The 18,606-nt window shown below is 44.8% G+C and overlaps 1 long non-coding RNA gene across 2 annotated transcripts in view; it reads right to left on the bottom strand.

Annotated features, from left to right (window-relative positions):
• The window catches only part of LOC110145156 (uncharacterized), a 57,705-nt gene extending 43,833 nt beyond the window's left edge, over positions 1-13,872 (bottom strand). For both annotated transcript variants that reach the window (XR_002316110.2, XR_002316108.2), the window contains exon 1: positions 13,779-13,872. This is a non-coding gene — a long non-coding RNA (uncharacterized lncRNA). The remainder of the gene's footprint in view (positions 1-13,778) is intronic.
• Between the last annotated feature and the right edge of the window lie 4,734 nt (positions 13,873-18,606).

Consider the following 18,606-nt stretch of genomic DNA (forward strand, 5'->3'; position numbering starts at 1 on the left):
TACAATGAATCCACCTGCAATGCGGGGACCTGGGTTCCATCCCTGGGTTAGGATGATCCCCTGGAGAAGGGAAGGGCTACCCACTCCAGTATTCTTGGGCTTCCCTTGTGGCTCAGCTGGTACAATGAATCCACCTGCAACGCGGGGACCTGGGTTCCATCCCTGGGTTAGGATGATCCCCTGGAGAAGGGAAGGGCTACCCACTCCAGTATTCTTGGGCTTCCCTTGTGGCTCAGCTGGTACAATGAATCCACCTGCAATGCGGGGACCTGGGTTCCATCCCTGGGTTAGGATGATCCCCTGGAGAAGGGAAGGGCTACCCACTCCAGTATCCTGGCCTGGAGACTGCCAAGGAGGTGTAGTCCCTGGGGTCCCAAAGAGTCACGCATGACTGAGTGACTTTCACTCTCACTTTCCACGGCTTTGAATACCAAGCCTTTATCAAGATCATGCCGTGGGACCTCCCTGGAGGCCCAGTGGCTAAGATCCTGCACGTCTAACGCAGGAGGCCTGGGTTCAACCTCTGGTCAGGGAACTAGATCCCACCTGCCACAGCTAAGATCAGAGATCTCAATTGCTACAACTAAGACCCAGTTCAGCTAAATTAATTTATGTCTCTGATCTTTTTAAAGTGTTCTCCAGGCAAGAATACTGGAATGGGTTGCCATCCCCTTCTGCAGGGATCTTCCCAGCCCAGGGTTCAAACCCTGGGCTCCTGCCTTGCAGGCTGATGCTTTGCCGTCCAAGCCACCCAGGAAGCCCTGACTGAGTCTGAGCAAGGGCGCCTCTGCTCCGCACTCTGTGGCGACCTGGATGAGAAGGGAATCTAAAGAAGAGAGCGTATACGCACATGTAGAGCTAATTCACTCTGCTCTACTGCAGAAAGTAACACAACATTGCAAAGCAACCGCACTTCAGTAAAAATTCATTGAGAAAATAAAATGCTCTCCCCATGTTCTGTCACTGTGACTGTCATAAAAGACAAACTTAAGCACATCATGCTCACATTAAAATTGCTTTTTCTTATGTTAGTCTTAGGACAAATTATTGATGAAATGAATAACTAAATTATTAATTGTAGATTAACTAAATAAGTCAATAATGAAAGCGCAGCAGTCAGTGATTCTTCTTTAATTTCAACATAAACCACCCACCCCCCACTATTTGGGGAACTTCCCTGATGGTTCAGGAGTTAAGATTCTGTGCTCCCAGTGCAGGAGGGCTGGGTTCAATCCCTGGTCAGGGAACGAGTGATCCTGCAGGCTGCCACTAAGATCCAATGCAGCCAAGTAAAGAAACGAATGAATGAGTGAAAAATGCAGCTTTAAGAAAACACTCTTCGGGGGGCCTGCAGAGTCCAGACCCTCTTATTGGAACCACCTCTCTTCCTCTGCTGAACAAGTCGCTTCTCTTTTCTCTCTGGTAACCCTCATCAGAGCTGCCCAGATAAGACAGAGAGACAGAGACGCTTGGCATCTTAACAGTTCCCAGGAGGCTGGCAGTGCTTCCCACAGTTGGGTTTCAGGAAATTCTCTCTGTTCCCTATCATAAATTTCCTTTTGGTTAACATGGGTTTATTTTTCTTGTAACCAAATAGGCCCTAAACAGAAATAAAATTAGCCTTCTGCCTTTCCTTCTCAATATAACCCCAAACTTGTATCCAAATTATAATTTGCAAAGTCATCATATTTGAAAGCTCTGGTATATGTCCCAAGTCCAGGGGTTCATTTGCTGAGTTCTTCACAAGCAAGCTATCCTTTGCCAAGAGAAATAAAAGTTCCCAGTTAAATGGTATATTTTTAACTTTTTATTTGGAAATGACTTCAAATTTACAGATAAATTGTGGAAATAAAAATAATATGAAAAATACTCCTATACCCTTTACTCAGATTCACCTATTTTTAACAGTTTAACCCACTTGTTCTATCATTGGTACTTTTTATCTAAACATACAGCCCTCTGGCAGTATCTTTTTCTTCTGAACTATTTGACGGTAAATTAAATATAAATAAAATAGAAATTAAATACAAATTAAATATATCCAGGCAAGAATAATGGAGTGGATTGCCATTCCCTTCTCCAGGGAATCTTCCCAACCCAGGGATCGAACCTGGATCCTCTATATCACAGGCAGATTCTTTATGGTCTGAGTCACAAGTTGTATGCATGCTAAGTTGCTTCAGTTATGTCCAACTCTTTGTGACTTTATGGACTGTAGCCCACCAGGATCCTCCATCCATGGAGTTCTCCAGGCAAGAATCCTGGAGTGGGTTGCTCCAATAACTCACTGGGATCCTCCAGGGGATCTTTCCAGCCCAGGGATCAAACCCACATCTCTTGCACTGCCACCAGGGAAGCCCCTAAATACATAGTATCCTAAGGATGAGAATATTCTGGTATATAGCCAAAGTACCATTGTACACTCTGACAAATTAATATCAGCAAACATTTTATCTGATTCACCATTTGTATTCCAATTTTGTCAATTGACAAAACAGAGTCCTATAAAGTGTTGCCCCACCCCAACTCCAGAGCTCAACGGCAACGATGCAGCCTACCAACGCAGGAGACGCAGGTTAGAGCCCTGGGTCAGGAAGGTCCCCTGGAGAAGGAAATGGCAACCCACTCCAGTGTTCTCACCTGGGGAACGCCTTGGACAGAGGAGCCTGGTGGGCTACAGTTCATGGGGTTGCAAAGAGTCAGACATGACTGAGCGACTAAATAACAACAATCCCCTCTGCAGAACAGGATCCTGTCTAGAATCGGGTATGGCATTGATTTGTCACGTCTCTGACTTCTTTTCCTGCAAAACATTTCCAGTCTTTATCTTTCGTGATATTGACACTGGAGGAAAATACAGCCCGTCTTTTGTTTAATAGAGAGTTATTTGTCGCCCTGACAATAGAGATGTCATCTGCAGAAGACACTTTAAATCCACACCAATACCCTGTTCCTCATCCAGTCGCCTTCCTGTATTTAGAATCTATCGATGATTCTTGCCTGACGTGCAAGGATGTTTTCAGGGATGGCCTGGACCGCATCCTGCCGCTGTGGTTGGGGATGATCATTTTCCAAGTACTCCCCTGCATCTACCAATAGACCCTAGGCATCAACTATTAGCAAGAGTCCTCCTTGCTCTATTTATTTGTCTATTTTTTATATGAACTCATAAGTTCCTATTTTTTCAATTGCTAGCAAGGTGTCATTGTTTAATTCCTTCATTATTATTTAATAATTATATAAGTCAATTAGTTTAACATTTAAATTGTCCTAGATTTGGCTACTAGTAGCCTTTTGACAGGCATACATATAAAGTGGGGTTTTTTTGGCCACACCACAAGCATGTGGGATCTTAATTACCTGAGCAGGGATTGAACCCATGCCCCCTCCTGTAGAAGCAGGAGTCTTGATCCCTAGACCACCAGGGAAGTCCTGGCATATATATACACATATATTTGTATTGAGTTTCCCCACCTTATGTTCCAAGTTCATCTTGTACTTCTCCTGCTCCAGACCCAGAATCAGCCATTTCTCTTAATTATATTATAAAAGTGAGATATTGTGCATTCAACTTTCTGAAAATGATGCACATGTATGCCTGCCTTGCCCTTTGCTATCAGAAAATTTTAGGCATACATGAGAGCAAAACAAAGAAACTCCAGTGGAAAATTCTCCTAATGGCTTATTTCCCCCTCAGTTCCTTGGACAGGAAGATAGACCTCAATGTGGGTTGAATTCTCCCTATTGAGAATCGATGGATTATTATCCTAATTTTCCAAGCACCGATGCTTGGCATGCTTCTGCAGGTTTTATTGTGAGTTACGAGGCTGGTGATCAGCTAATCCAATACATTGCTCAGATCTTCCAGTTCACTAAGACCAAATATGACTGCTCTTTAAAAAATGCAAACTTGTTGGACTCCATATCTTCATCTACAAGTATAATGATTTTGACTAATTTTACACAAAAATATTGCCATGTGTGGGCTCCATAAATCTGTCTTATTTTGTTACTTGCTACTCTCTCCAGCTGCTATGAGTTTAGCAGAAAATTGCCAAATCGAAAAATAAGCTGTTGTGTGGTAATATCCTCTTTGTGGGCATTTTTAATTTTTGTTATTATATAACTTGTGCTTAGAAATATATTGTCTTAAGATATATTAAATACATCTGAGCCTATGCTCAAGAAACAATCATTGCTACTTTTAAGAACAGAATGGAGAATTCAGGACACAAGGTGTTAGAACTTGAACTTTTTTTAGGAGATTTTATGTGACAAGTGTTAGCATCTCATCTAACTACATTTGCTAGATTACCACTCATCTTTAGGAACAAAATGTTAATGAAAACTCAAAATGCTGAAATGACAGTAACTGAACTTTTCCCCCGGCCTGTATATTCATGAGGAATGAAATTCTACAATTCTTTGAATGATGGGCAGTTATGTTGTTCTGAAAGGTTTTTGTGGTAGAGTTGATATACTCAACAGGATTATCATAATGTAACCAACTTTCTTAAACTGCCATATTTAACTAAGAAGCACTGTAATAGAAAGTCCATGGTTAAAAGTTTAAACTGGTGAAAGTTGCTTCATAGGCACCTCCAACAGATGTAGTTGGGCAACAACTACAGTCACTCAGTCATGTCCAACTCTCTGTAACCCCGTGGATTGCAGCATGCCAGGCTCCTCTGTTAGCCGCAGTCTCCCGGAGTTTGCTTAAGCTCATGTCCATTGTATCAGTGAAGCTATCTAATCATCTCTTCCTCTCCCACCCCCTTCTCCTTTTGCCCTCAATCTTTCCCAGCGTTGGGGCCTTTTCCAGTGAGTCAGTTCTTTGCATCAGGTGACCAAAGTATTGGAGCTTCAGCATCAGTCCTTCCAGTGAATATTCAGGTTAATTTCTTTAGGATTGACAGGTTTGATCTTGCAGTCCAAAGGACTCTCAAGCATCTTCTCCAACACCACAATTCAAAAGCGTCAATTCTTCGGCCCTCAGACTCTTTTAGGATTCAAATCTCATCTGCACGTCTGCTGAAAACACCACGGCTCTGACTGTGTGGACGTTATAGTCATGTCTCTACTTTCTAATACACTCTCTAGTTTGTCATAGCTCTCGTTCCAAGAAGCAAGTTTCTTTCAATTTCATGGCTGCAGTCACTGTCCCCAGCATTTTTGGAGCCCAAGAAAATAAAATCTGCCATTTCTTCCACTTTTTCCCTTTCTTTGTGCCATGAACTGATGGGACCAGATGCCATGCATGATCTTAGCTTTTTGAATGACAAGTTTCAAGCCAGCTCTTTCACTCTCCTCTTTCACCTTCATCAAGAGGTTCTTTAGTTCCTCTTCATGTTCTGCCGTTACAGTGGTATCATCTGCATATCTGAGGTTGTCATATCTCTTGGCAATCTTGATTCCAGATTGTCATTCATCCAGCCCAGCATTTCTCATGATGTACTCTGTGGCGTCCAATGGCTTTTGATGTGTTCACAGAGTTGTGCGTCGGTCACCATCACCTATTGGGTTAGCCAAAACGTTCATTTGGATTTTCCAAACACCTTGTGAAAAACCTGAAAAAAAAAAACAGCCCCACCCACACAAATCTCATTTTCTCTCTGTGAATTTGCCTCTTCTGGACATTTCATGTCAATGGAATTGCACGTTATGCAGTGTTTCGTGACAGGTCACTTTCACTTGTCACATCACTTTTCCATTAGTAAGACTGTATCCATCTTTATCAAATACCTGCCACACACCATCAGTGTATTCAGGATCTTATCTAAGTCCTTACTCTTCTCTGACCATGAAGAACTTTGGGGGAGAAAAACTATCCAGCCATAGAATGTGTGTTTCAAAGCTTAACTGAGGCTCCAGAAACATGAGCGATACCTTTATCACTGAATCATCTGATATGATTTGGGAACACCGAAACAGTCACTGAAAAACAATCAGAGTTCAAATCTGTGATCAAAAATTCAGATGAGGGTGATACACTGAAAGGTTCTGCCTTAACCAACACTTCAGCTGAGAGAGGGTCGGGAGAGGTTGCAGAAATCCTGCTGCAGAAGGTGTATCAGGAAGATGAAGCTGAGTCTGAACACGTCATCTGATTTCCTTACACACCCAAGTGACTCATAACCTGTTCCTCTTTCATCACGTGCTCAGTTCCACACCAACGACTTCACTTCTGATTTCTCCTCTGGAAGAGGGCATCTTATTTCAGCAAATCGCTTTGTAGTTGGCTGCATCCAAAACAGCCACCTGTGGTTCCTGGTGTTCCTTGTACAAATTCCATCCCCTCCTTGTGGGGGGACCGGTCTTAGTGTCTTGATTCTAAATAGCAAAAGTGATGGGATATTACTTCGGAAATTAAGTTATAAAAAGTCATGACTTCCATGTTGCTGGCGTCGGCTGGCTCTTTGTCATCTGCCCATCTTGACAGCCCCAGCTCACGTGGGGTAAGTGTGACAGGAGGACTAAGGGATGAGGAACTGGGACTCTGCGCCTGCAGCCTACCAGGAGCTGAATTCTTCCGACAGCATTGTGATGAGCTTGGAAGCAGACCCGCCCCTGGCCAGCCTCCAGACACCCGTATCCCAGACTGACAGCTTCACTGAAGCCTTATGAGAATCTGTAAGCTGGAGGACCAGCTAAGCCATCTCTATGTTCCACACAAACTGAGATAATCAACGTTCTTTTTTTAAGTAACTGCATTTGGGGGTGATTTGTCACACAGCAAAGGATAGTTAAGCAACAGGCGTACTCAGTCATGTCCAACTCTTCTCAACCCCATGGACTGTAGCCCGCCAGGCTCCCCTGTCCATGGGATTCTCCAGGTAAGAATACTGGAGTGGGCTGCCATTTCCTTCTCCAGGGAATCTTCCCAACCCAGGGATCGAGCCCTCACCTCTTTGTCTCCTGCATTGGCAGGGGGATTCTTTACCACTAGCACCACCTGGGAAGCATAGCATAACTTGGTACCCTGCTGTTTTGTATTTTGTGCTGTAGTTTCTTAAACTGAAGGCAATGTGGAAGAAATACTTCCTCCATCCTGGGTTTTCACATCCATTCCTGCAGCTCTCTTTCCGTTCTCTCATCCTCATTTAATTACTGGGCCAAGCTAGCTCCCAATCACCACCCTACGGCCTCATATTCATGACATTATCTGGGAGTGTATCGTCTTACCACTGAATTGTAACCTTTTATTCACAAACTCCTTTAACTTCTTGGTGTTAACCCAAACCAGGCTTTTTCAGAAGCCACATCAAAGCCCTCTTCAATGGAGGAAGCTTCTTTTTACCTACCCCATCCCACCCCAGCATCCTGCTCTGTCTCTGCCATTTACTGGTGATGGGAAACTGCGAGTTAATGCCACCCCTGCAAGCCTCCATCTCTTCATTTCTTAAGTAGGATAACACCTGCTTCATAAGATGGTTGGAAAATGGTTGAAACGATATGGGCCAAAGTGCCTGACAGGGCTCATCCCTCACCATGGGCTCAAATGATACTGGCTTTCATTTCCGGATACCCAGTCCTCATTCTTCTATCCAGTAGGCGCTTACTGAATATTTCTATGGTCCCTTTTCAGAAGCGTCCTGGCAACGCAAAGATGAATGAGTCTCCCAGGCACTCACAATCTGCCAGAGGAGATAGCATTTATCACTCGCTGATTGTAATTGTTATTTGGTCCGTGATAAATGCACACGGTCTGGGAACACAGAAACCAGTGCTTCATTATCCTGATACGTCATCTTCATTAATTACATCTACCTCTTTCTTTCCTTTGTGCTGGAGTCTACAGAATCCTAACTCACCCTCTAGCCTCGCCCTCCACCTTCGGGCCAGTTTCTCTTTCCACTCCCGTCTCTGTCCATCACGCCCTAATTCAATAGGGCTACCATATTCATACTACCTTGAGCACCTTTGTCTCACAACTCCTAAGCAGTTTTCAGAGTTAAGGACAAGCCCACCTTGGTTCTCCCATTGATACGACTTATCTTCACTCCTTTCCCTTAGACCTCATCTTCACACAAAAACACCTCTTCTTCTTCACGTGCTATTTCCTGCCTCCAAGGCTCTTCCTTCTGCACTGCTTGGCCAACTCCCACTCCCGCTGCTCAGCCTTGCCCTCCACCCTACAACTAGCTAACGGCCAATCCATCAGTTTTCCTGCAGACTCTTGATGCGACAGGTGCGTGGGGCCCCTCGCTGTCCCCTGACACAGCACACAGCATTGCTCTCCCAACATTGTGCTCCATTGTTTGTTCTCCTCCCTGCTGGCATCAAGCTAATAGCGTAATTTTTATACTTTATAATAATTTTTTTAAATCAGAGTGTAATTGCTTTATAAAGCTGTGTTGGTTTCTGCGATACGACACACGATTCAGCTACATGTGTACATATAAGCCCTCCATCTGGAGCCTCCCTCCCACCCTCCACGTCCCAGCCCCAGCTCATCACAGAGCACTGAGCTGGGCTCCCGGTGCGATGCAGCAGCTTCCTGCTAGCTCTCTATTTACACTCACCTGCCACTGCAGGAGATGCAAGTTCAACCCCTGGATCGGGAGAGCCCCTGGAGGAGGAAATGGCGACCCACTCCAATATTCTTGCCTGGAAAATGCCATGGACAGAGGAGCCTGGTGGGCTGCAGTCCATCGGGTCTCAAAGAGCCAGACGTGCCTGGCTGACTGAGCAGGCAGGAGCACACACAGTGTCTGGGCGTCAGTGCTGCTCTCTCGGTTCATCCCACCCCCCTCCCTCCCCCGTATGATATTAATCCCCGTGCAAGGTCCATTACCAAGGCCAGTGACACTGCTTGCTCTAAATGTGTGTGATCCTTTCTTCCTTTAGTCCCAAGAAGGATATTCCTCCTTAAATACTTAAACTGCACTCTTGCGTCTATGTGGTCATGTTATAGTAGCCTGTCTGGGGTCCGGGGTGTGTCTCCTAACACTTGAAAATTCAAATGGTATCGGTGGAACTTCCCTGGTGGTCCAGCGGTGAAGACCCCATGCTCCCAATGCAGGGGGCCCAGGTTCGATCCCTAATAGGGGAACTAGATCCCACATGCCACAATTAAAGATGTTGCCTGCCATACGTCTTCAATCCTGCGTGCCACAGCTAAAGCCCAGCACAGCCTAAATAAATAAATTTTTTTTTTAAAACAAATGATGTGTATGTCAACATAAGAATGCCCATTACCGATCTTCATCTACAGGGAAGATCACTGAACAAGGGCCCCACTTGCCGAGCTCAGGAATCCAGCATCCTGTGTCAGCCGAGGCCTTTCCGTCCACAGGCCGCCGGCCCTGACCAGTGGCTGAATGGGAGGGACACTCAGGCAAAGCCCTTCCTTTGAGACAGGAGGTCCTCCAATGGCCAGCTGTCGCTTGAGCGTTCCCCAATTCCCCTGAACTTCCCTTGGACTGCAGGGCATTCTAGGATTTCTGCTGTCCAATCAGGGTCAGGCTGGCTTGATGGGCAGGCTAAAGTTTCTTCCAGCTCCTCCCAGCCCCTCCCTATTATCCCTTACATTGTACACCCCCATGAGGATCTTCCCAACCTTGGGACTGAACCCACACCTTTTGCGTCTCTTGCATTGGCAGACAGATTCTTTACCACTGAGCCACCAGAAATATTAACCTGAGCCAAAGCTACTCCTGTTAGAACAAAGATCCCAGCATCTCTGAGACCAATAAAGTTTATGTCCCCTCTGCCAGCCTGCAAGCCTGTTTCCACTTGGGAATTAATTAGGATCAGCATTTTACCAGTCAATATGTCCAAAAAAAAAAAAAGATGAAGGAAAGAAAAAGAAAAAATCAACAGTATGCTCGTTTTTTTCTTGTGCAGTAAGCCCATCACCATTACAGACGTATGTACACTATAGCTAGTATCTTTGAGGACAGTTGGAAATATTAACAAAAAGCATATTCTTGATGACTTTTTCCACTTCATGTAGCTACATTACAGTCAATAAATGGAACTTATTAAATGTACCTCTTAAATGTGATGTGATATTTATCTATAAAACATTTTCCATAAGCATTCACAGAGCAGAACACTTCTGAAGATTAATATCTCCTGTGCCTGAAAGAAACGACCCTGTAGAAGATGGTGCTGCCAGCCGATGTGACTAGAAATTGATAAAACTCGACTTTTGTTCAACCTGCCTCCTTGACATTTTGTTCTTCTTCTACTCTTAAAGGCTGGGTGGACATTCCTGTGTTCTCAGCTACAATTCCAGCCTTTCCACCAGAGCAGTTTTATTTCCTGACTACAGCTTAAGAAAGCCAGTGCCACTGGAGAAATAATTGCAAATGCACAGGTTATGTGGCTGGTGGAAAATAGGCATTACTGGAAAAGGTACTGAAACCAAGTTCTCTTCCAACTGCTAATTCAGGACTGCTGGCTTTTCTGTGGCGCTCCAGGCCCGTGTTGATGGCACAACCAAAAAGACTAAACAGAATATCAGAATTGCAAATGACCAGGAGTTCGTTTAGAAAGCAGACGCATACAATCGTGGTCTCCTTTTCCTTTTACAAGTCAGAAGCCTCCGGTCTCCTTCAAGAGCGAGTAATGGTGTGGAGTGAGAGCAATGCAGAGAAACGTCTAGATTTCTCTTCTGTTTCAAATCGGGCGCCCTGCCTCTCAGCCCAGACCCTTAGCCGGGTTTCACAGCTGTGTCCCTTGCACGCCGGGCATGTTCCGACATGTACAAGCGTGCCTTGAGCAGCCCGTGGCAGCCAGCGCCACCTAGCTTCTGGCTTCAACATTTCCTCAGCTCAACAGATTTCCAGACCTTTCAATGAGTCTTCCAGAAGGGCTGGATATAAGTTTCCCAGATTTTGAATGATGGAAGTCAAGACGGAAGCTGGAGCAGCCAAATTGCTCTAAATAATTATCAGGTGGAAAAACACGTCTCTAAGTCTGTGGAACGTTAAGTGGGATTTGCACAGCTTCTTGAGGCACTGACTGGTCAGAGCCTGTCTTTCATTTCACAAAACCCTGTGTGCCAAGCAGTTAGAGAATACGCACAGAGATCTGGCTTCTGAATTCCAGAGGCTGGGTCCTGAATTAGGGAATATCTCAACGGAGAGAGTCTTTGCTGGGCTTGCATCCAGGGAACACTTCCTTGGATCTAATGAACAACGGATGAAGGGTCAGAAGGGTTAGGAAAACCAGGGGGAGTGGCACAAGGTAATCTACCCTACCTTGAAGTGCAGGCAGCCTTTCTGATGTCAACTCTGCGTGGAGGCTACAGCCCTCACTTTTCTCAGCGTGGAGGCTACGGTCCTCACTTCTAGAGACGGTAACAAGGCTTTCATCCAGATGAAAATGATCTCCAGCCTTTGGGAGAGCAGACCATCTTAACACGAGAAACAGAGGACACGGAATTCAGGAGCGGGCTGGGTCTGCACTGTCAAGACCAGTTGCTTGGCATCCTGAGCTGATATGCCTGAGAGCCCGTGGATGCTTTGAATGTGTCCATGAAATCAACACAGAGAGACGTGGAGCAAGAGGGCAGACAGGCCACCTGAACATTCTGGGAGGCACTTCTTTCTGTTTTCTTTTGGAGGACAGGAGAGTGTGATGACCAACCATGAGCTCAGTGAGGGAATCCTCCGGCCGGTACTGATGATGGTGACGCTGATAGTGATGACGGTGATGATAATGAAAATTATGAAGATGATCACTGATGATAGTGTTGAAGAAGTTGGAAAGTGTTCGGTACTCTCTGTAAGACATGAGTAAAACAGGCTCCCTGCTGCCCCTATGTGGTGGCGGTAGTTGAGTCGCTAAGGGCTGTTCAGCTATTTCGACCCGCCAGGCTCCTCCGTCCATGAGATTTCCCAGACAAGAATACTGATGTGGGTTGCTATTTCCTTCTCCAGCTGCCTCTATAGATGTAGAAGTTTTAAAGGAAACACCTAGAATTACTACAGTTCCCAATGTTGGGCTTCCCTTGTGGCTTCAGCTGGTAAAGAATCCGCCTGCAATGCGGGCAACCTGGGTTCGATCCCTGGGTTGGGAAGATCCCCTGGAGAAGGGAAAGGCTATCCACTCCAGTATTCTGGCCTGGAGAATTCCATGGACTTTATAGTCCATGGGGTTGCAGAGAGTCGGAGACGACTGAGCAACTTTCACTTTCCCAGTGATAGTAGTTGAAGAAAACTGAAAGAGTTCCTATAAGCTTTAAAATTCTCTTGCTTCCAAAGAGAAGTCAGCTTAAACCCACCTGAAGTTTTGCATGTTACCTTGGCAGGTAAAATCCTATCATATTATGGGCTGGGGGAGTACCTCTCACTCTTCAAGCTTGGATTAAGAATAGAAACTATTCTAAATTCTATTTTGGATTAAGAATAGAAACTCGAGACACAAAGAAAAGAAAACTGGACTCAAGCAATAAGTTCCAGTTCCAGGCAATCCTTCCTTCCTGACAAAAGAAGCAAGGCTAAAAGTCCAACATAAACCCCATTGAATTTCCATTCATGTTTCTCTGAATTTGGTCTGTAGTCTTTGGAACCCACAAAATAACCCATGCAAAGATCCCAGATGTTGGTGTATTTTTTGGTTCTCCTCGCATGAGGAAGGGCAGTGCGTTTCACACCAGCATTTGCTGACAGTAAAATCTAATGAAGAACACGTATGTGTAATAACGTAGACCACCTTCCAACCACCGTTTAATATAACCCCATTATATTTTCTTAAGATTTCAGTTTGGCACAGCTAGCCATGAGAGCAATTCTGCTCTGATAAGAGTCCTGCCTAGGAGAACCTGCTAATGTTGTTTCCCTGAAGTCACATTTCAAATTAAACACTGTAGAAATTTTAAACTTTGAAGTTTATGAATGATGACCTGAGAAGGATTTGTATTTTAATTTGTCCTTAAATATAATGAATTAGCCAAGAGAGATTTTGGTTTCTTGTCTAAAGTTGAATGATGACCATTCTCCCAAAATTTGTTTTCGCCCAGAACCGGTGAAGGTGACCACATTTGGGAAAAGGGGTCTTAGCAGATGCCATTAAGCTCAGAACTTGAGGTGAGGTCATCCTGGACTAGGGTGGGCCCCAAAGCCAGTCATGCTGTCTCTCTCAGAAGAGAGAAGATGCAGAGAATAAGACCACGTGGACACAGAAACGGAAGTTATGTGGCCAGACACCAAGAGACGCCGGAGCCCCCAGACGCTGGACAAGGCAGGGAAGATTCTCTTCTAGAGACTTCAGAGAGCATGTGACCCTGCCAACACCTGGATTTCAGGTTTCTTGCCTCCAGAACTACGACAGAAGGGGTTTCTGTTGTCTTTAGCCCCTGGGTTTGTGGTCATTTGTTAGAGCAGCCTTCGGAAACTAATACACAATATACTATCACAATAAAAGAATTGAGTAAGAGGAATAAAGGAAACCCTTGCCCTGGCCTTGTGCAGCCTCACCAGCATGCAAACTGCAGTGAGAAAGTTTAGAGCCTTCAGAGGATTTAGTGTTTAGACATGTCTGACACAAAGAAACCATGGAAAATACTCTTCACTCATTCCCTGGGCACACCCTGTTCTGTTACGCCTCTGTGTCTTTGGAAATGCCTACAACATCCTTTTCTACCTCAGAAACCCTACTAGCCCTCCAGATATATGAGAAATGTTGTGACCTCTTTCATAAGCGCCCTTCACCACGCCCCAGCCGGAGACGCTCACAGTCACTCCTGCAGCTTTGTTTACCCCGCTCTGTTACAGCACAGATGATAAAACAAGCTCTGACATTCGAGTTCCCACAGCTCTCATGCCTACCTGACTGTGAGGGAGGCCACCTATTTATTTCCAGCCCCTCTACCCGTGGTCTCCAACGCTCTAGTCTGGATGTCCTTACAGTTTGGGGGCTGGGTTCCAAGTTCTAGGAAACAGGAGCTGCTAAGCTCGACCCTTTGAAGTTCTGGAATATTACTTCTATTTCATTCTATTGGTCAAAGCAAGTCCAAACCCCATTCCCATTCCAGTAGGGAAGCAGAACCCACCTCTTGATCTAAGGCACACAGGCACACCCAGAGGTGGGAGGAGGTGTTGGTGACCATATCTGGAGACTCCAGCTGAGGTCTAGTCCTGTTCTGTGTCTTACTAGGATTATGGCCCTGGATGTACAGCCTCGAGGACTTAACATCCTCTTCTACGACACTGAAACAACAGTGGTCCACTCGATCAGATTGCTAAACAGAGTGAAAGGGGCGTTACGGTTAACGCCGCGTGGCTTTTTGCATGTAGCAACCCTGTAACAAATGATAACTACTTTTCCTCTTCTGATAAAGCAAGGTATAATAAGTCGCTGTGTGGATAAAAGGAAAAAATGCAGAGAGAGAGAGATCTTCCTGGAAAAAAGAAAAAGGGAAAAGGATAATAAAGACACCCTTTACCAACTTCAGTCAAGTTTCCAAGGGCTAATCTTATTACCATGAGGCAACAATAGTTGAAATAACCAAAACTCTGCCGAGAAGTATTTCGGGGTGCTGAGAAGCAAAGCACACTCCAAGTACATTCTAGGAAACCTCATAGTTAAGCTTCAGGATATAACTGTAGCTTTGTAGGATTTATGAAAATCTGTAGCTTTTAAAAATAATCTTTACTTCTGAGTATTAAAGCAATATATGCCATGGAGAACATTTTAGGGACTTTAGTAAAGCAGTAGGAAGACAATAACCACTCATAATGCAACCACAAAAGGAAACTGCTAGAAATAACTGAATATACTTTTTTGCAGTTATTTTGTTATTGGAATATGCAGACAGGACTGGTTTTAAAAGTGTAAGACTTGTGTAGACACAGGGTTCCACACTCAGAGGAACCACATTTTGGTTTTCATCCTATATTATCACCATCTTGAAATTATTCATTTTTTTTAATTTGGAAGATAGTTGCTTTACAGCATTGTGTTGGCATCTACCTTACAACACCGTGAATCAGCCACAAGAACACATATGTCCCCTCCCTCCTCAACCTTCCGCCCACTCCCCCCGATCCCAGCCCTCTGGGTCATCACAGAGCATCGAGCTGGGCCCCGTGATCTCTGCAGCAGCTTCCCACTGGCCGTCTGTTTCATACACGGTAGTGTGCATGTGTCAACACTGCTCTCTCAAAGGTCACCCCTTTTCCTTCTGGAGTTTTAGCCACTTTTTATTATATTTTCATATATTATTGCAAGTATGTTCTCACATTTTTAAACATGTTTTGTAAACATTATTTTAATGATGACATATATTTCTTCCATGGGCCTGTCATATTTTAATTAATTATTTCATTCCTTTTATTAAGCTTGCAGGAATTTCACATTTCTGCTTATATAAATTACTTTGCAGCATGTATCTTGGCGCATAAATTTTTCTCTTCATCTTTTATTTATTCCTATAAGACATAGCTCTGGAAATGGAGTTATTAGATCAAAGAGTTTAGATATTTCTAGGTTTTGAAATATACTTTCAGATTTATGTTTTCCTTAGCAGAATTATTCAGATGAATAGTCCAAACAGTGATCAGCAGGAGTGAGTTAGGTCTGTCTTATAAAAGACCATGAACAAAGAGAATTCATTTATAGAGGGAAGATGCACAGTGCTTGACAGCATGGGGTTTTAAATTCAGTTTCATATTATCCCTACCGAGCTACACGGTCTACTAGCTTCATGGTATCATACAACCTCTGTATGTTTCAGTTATAAAAATTGAGGATAGTAATATTCACCCTGCAGAGGTACTGTGAAGATGAACTTGCACCACTCAGCGAGCGTGAATTCAATGCCACTTCTGGTATAAGAGTTCTGTTAGGCCCGCGGGGTACACCAGTGAGCAGGGCAGACAAGTCCCTGGAGTTCACAGTCAGACAGAGAAGTCAGCCACGAAGCAGGAAGTATAACAAAAGTGTCATGAGAACCAAGAAAAGGAGAAATGAAGTCTCTGTTTCAAAGTATATGACTGTGTCCAGAGAAGGCTTCTCTCTGGATTGGAGTAGCTCTGAGACCTGAAAAATGACAGGGGAAGGTGATCTTGGGGAAAGCTGCATGAGTGGGAAGGAATGCTGAAGATAAAGGAAAAATCCACAGAGAAAAAGCCCAGAAAGATTTTCAGGTTCAAAGAAGCAGAAACACAGATAGCCAGGGTGACCAGAGGTCCCAGGTCACCTAGACAGTCCCTGTTCCTACCGACTGCTTTGATGTCCTGATTAACAGGGTCCCTTCATCTCAACAAAGTCCTGGCTTAGAAGACAGTACCATCATGCTATAGGAAGAAAGCCAAGAACAAGCAGGACAGTAGTAAGGCATCAGGTAAGCCTCTGGAGGAGCTTCGTATCCTGTTAGAGGTTTCATGTCCATCTTAAGGATCTGAGTCGTTAAGGGATCCCCATCAGGACGGTTACAGAATCTGATCTGCCTTTTCCCGTAGATACAGCTGCATCGGCAGGGAGGTTTTGTTGAGTGAAGTTTAGCATTCACAAAGAACTTGGAGAACGAGGTGGTGTCTAAAACTGACAGAGCTGCTACCCAGATTTGTCAAGAATTTTTAGAAATCAGCAATGGAAAAAGTAGGGACTTCAATAGATGGAAGCTCTGCACAGACGCTTCCTGGAACAGAAAATGCAGACAGGTAAGAGGTGTGTGGAGAGGCGCCTGCCCCCAACGTTAGCCCTCAGAAGGACGCAGATGAAACAAGGGGTGACCACCTCACACCCTTCACTCAAAGACAGGAAGGCCAAGGGTACCAGTCGCTGGGGAAGTCTTCATTCACACGTTCAAGACATACTTGCTGAGAGCCTTTCATGCGCCAAGCACTGCAATCAGCAGTGAGAACACAGTAATGAAAGAATAGGGACTTCCCTGGCGATCCAGCACTTAAGAATGCGCCTTGCAATGCAGGGGACGTGGGTTGGGTCCGGGTTAGGGAGCTAGGATCCCGCATGCAATGGAGCAACTAAGGCCAGGCCCTTTGGAGCCCGCTTGCCACGAGCCCGGAAGCCCACACACCCTGCAGCCCGCACACCACAGCTGCTGGGTCCACACGCCGCACCCAGCGAGTCTCGAAGCCACGACGAAGATCCCGCGTGATACAGCAAAGACCAAGGCAGCCGAATACATGCATTAGAAAGAGCTGCTGCAGGAGTCAGGCAGGTAGCTGATCAGTCAGAGAGGGGAACTGGAGTTTCTAAGGTGGAGCCACACTGAGAACACGGGGCACAGCCGTTGGCAGTGGGTAAGGACGGTCGTGATGAGGCCGTCATCCCAATCAACGACCAGCCTGGACTGGTTGGCCACACGCAGCTGGCACTGAACTTGCTCACCGTAACAGCAGGTCTATCCCCAGTATTAACACTGTGCAGAGTATATGCTATTATTACTACCATAAATCATCACGGCAGAGTCTGAAGATTTAGAAGAAATATATACAACTATGTTGAAGGGTCTCAGGATCTTAGGGAGCAAAACTGTCTTACAAAAGTGTCACTATCAGAGTGCCACCTTCAAATGATGGCTGATGTTCAAATGTGTGGTGTTTGAAAGGATAGAGAGAGAGTAGGGATATCAGACAAACCACTGATTAAATATGTCCTTAAGAGACAGACTCACAAATATAGAAAACGGGCTAGTGGGGGCCAAGGGGGGAGGGGTTGAGGGCGGCGTGGAGTGGGGGTTGGGGTTAACAGATGTAAGCTTTCACACGGAGAATGGACAGCGAGAAGGTCCTACTGTGTGATTCACTGCAGGAAATTACATTCACCGTCCCGTAATAAACCATCATGGAAAAGACTATTAGAAAAAACAATGTATACACGGATAACTGAGTCACTGTGCTATACGGCAGTAATTAGTACATCATTGTAGATCAGCGAGACTTCAGTTTGAACGGTTTTAACATTTTCCACCTCTACTGACTCGTGAGGCTTCTCTACGCTTAACTATCTGTTTGTTCAAGTGCTTTTTGATCAGAAATTTCAGAAAAGAAAATATGGGGGCAGGCCAGGGGGAAAAAACGATTGGGAGGCCAGCCTCATTTAGAGAGTGGAAAGAAAGGAAAGGAGGAAAATGAAGACCGTCCTCGAGAGAAAAGATAGCCCGCACAGGTGAAGTATGGATCCGTGGAGAAGTCTGGACAGCTAACATCTGCTAAAAATGATCAGCTTTCATTCTTTCCCATTCTAACCACTCTACTTTATTTCATACAAAGCAATCTAGTCTGATAAATTTTAAGACAGCTAACAAGGTCTTTATTCAAAGTGACTTCCTGTCATAACATAAGACACATAACACACAATATAATATAACACATATCACAGCATAACACCATCTGAGATATGTTTGACCAAATACCAGAAATTTTCCTGAATGCTTAAACTTAAAAAAAAAATTATTTATTTATTCATTTGGCTCCGCTGGGTCTTAGCTGCGGCACATGGGATCTTTGATCGCCATTGGGACATGTTCTTTTAGTTGCAGCATTTGAGATCTTTCCTGGCATCAGGGTCTTTTCCAGTGAGTCGGCTCTCTGCCTCAAACCTGGGCCCCTTAGGTTGGAAGGATGGAGTCTTAGCCACTGGGCCACCAGGGAAGTCCCTTAAGTGCTTAACCTTTGAATAGAGAAATTC

Source organism: Odocoileus virginianus, chromosome 17 (genome assembly GCF_023699985.2).
Source record: "Odocoileus virginianus isolate 20LAN1187 ecotype Illinois chromosome 17, Ovbor_1.2, whole genome shotgun sequence".
Classification (NCBI taxonomy): Eukaryota; Metazoa; Chordata; class Mammalia; order Artiodactyla; family Cervidae; genus Odocoileus; species Odocoileus virginianus.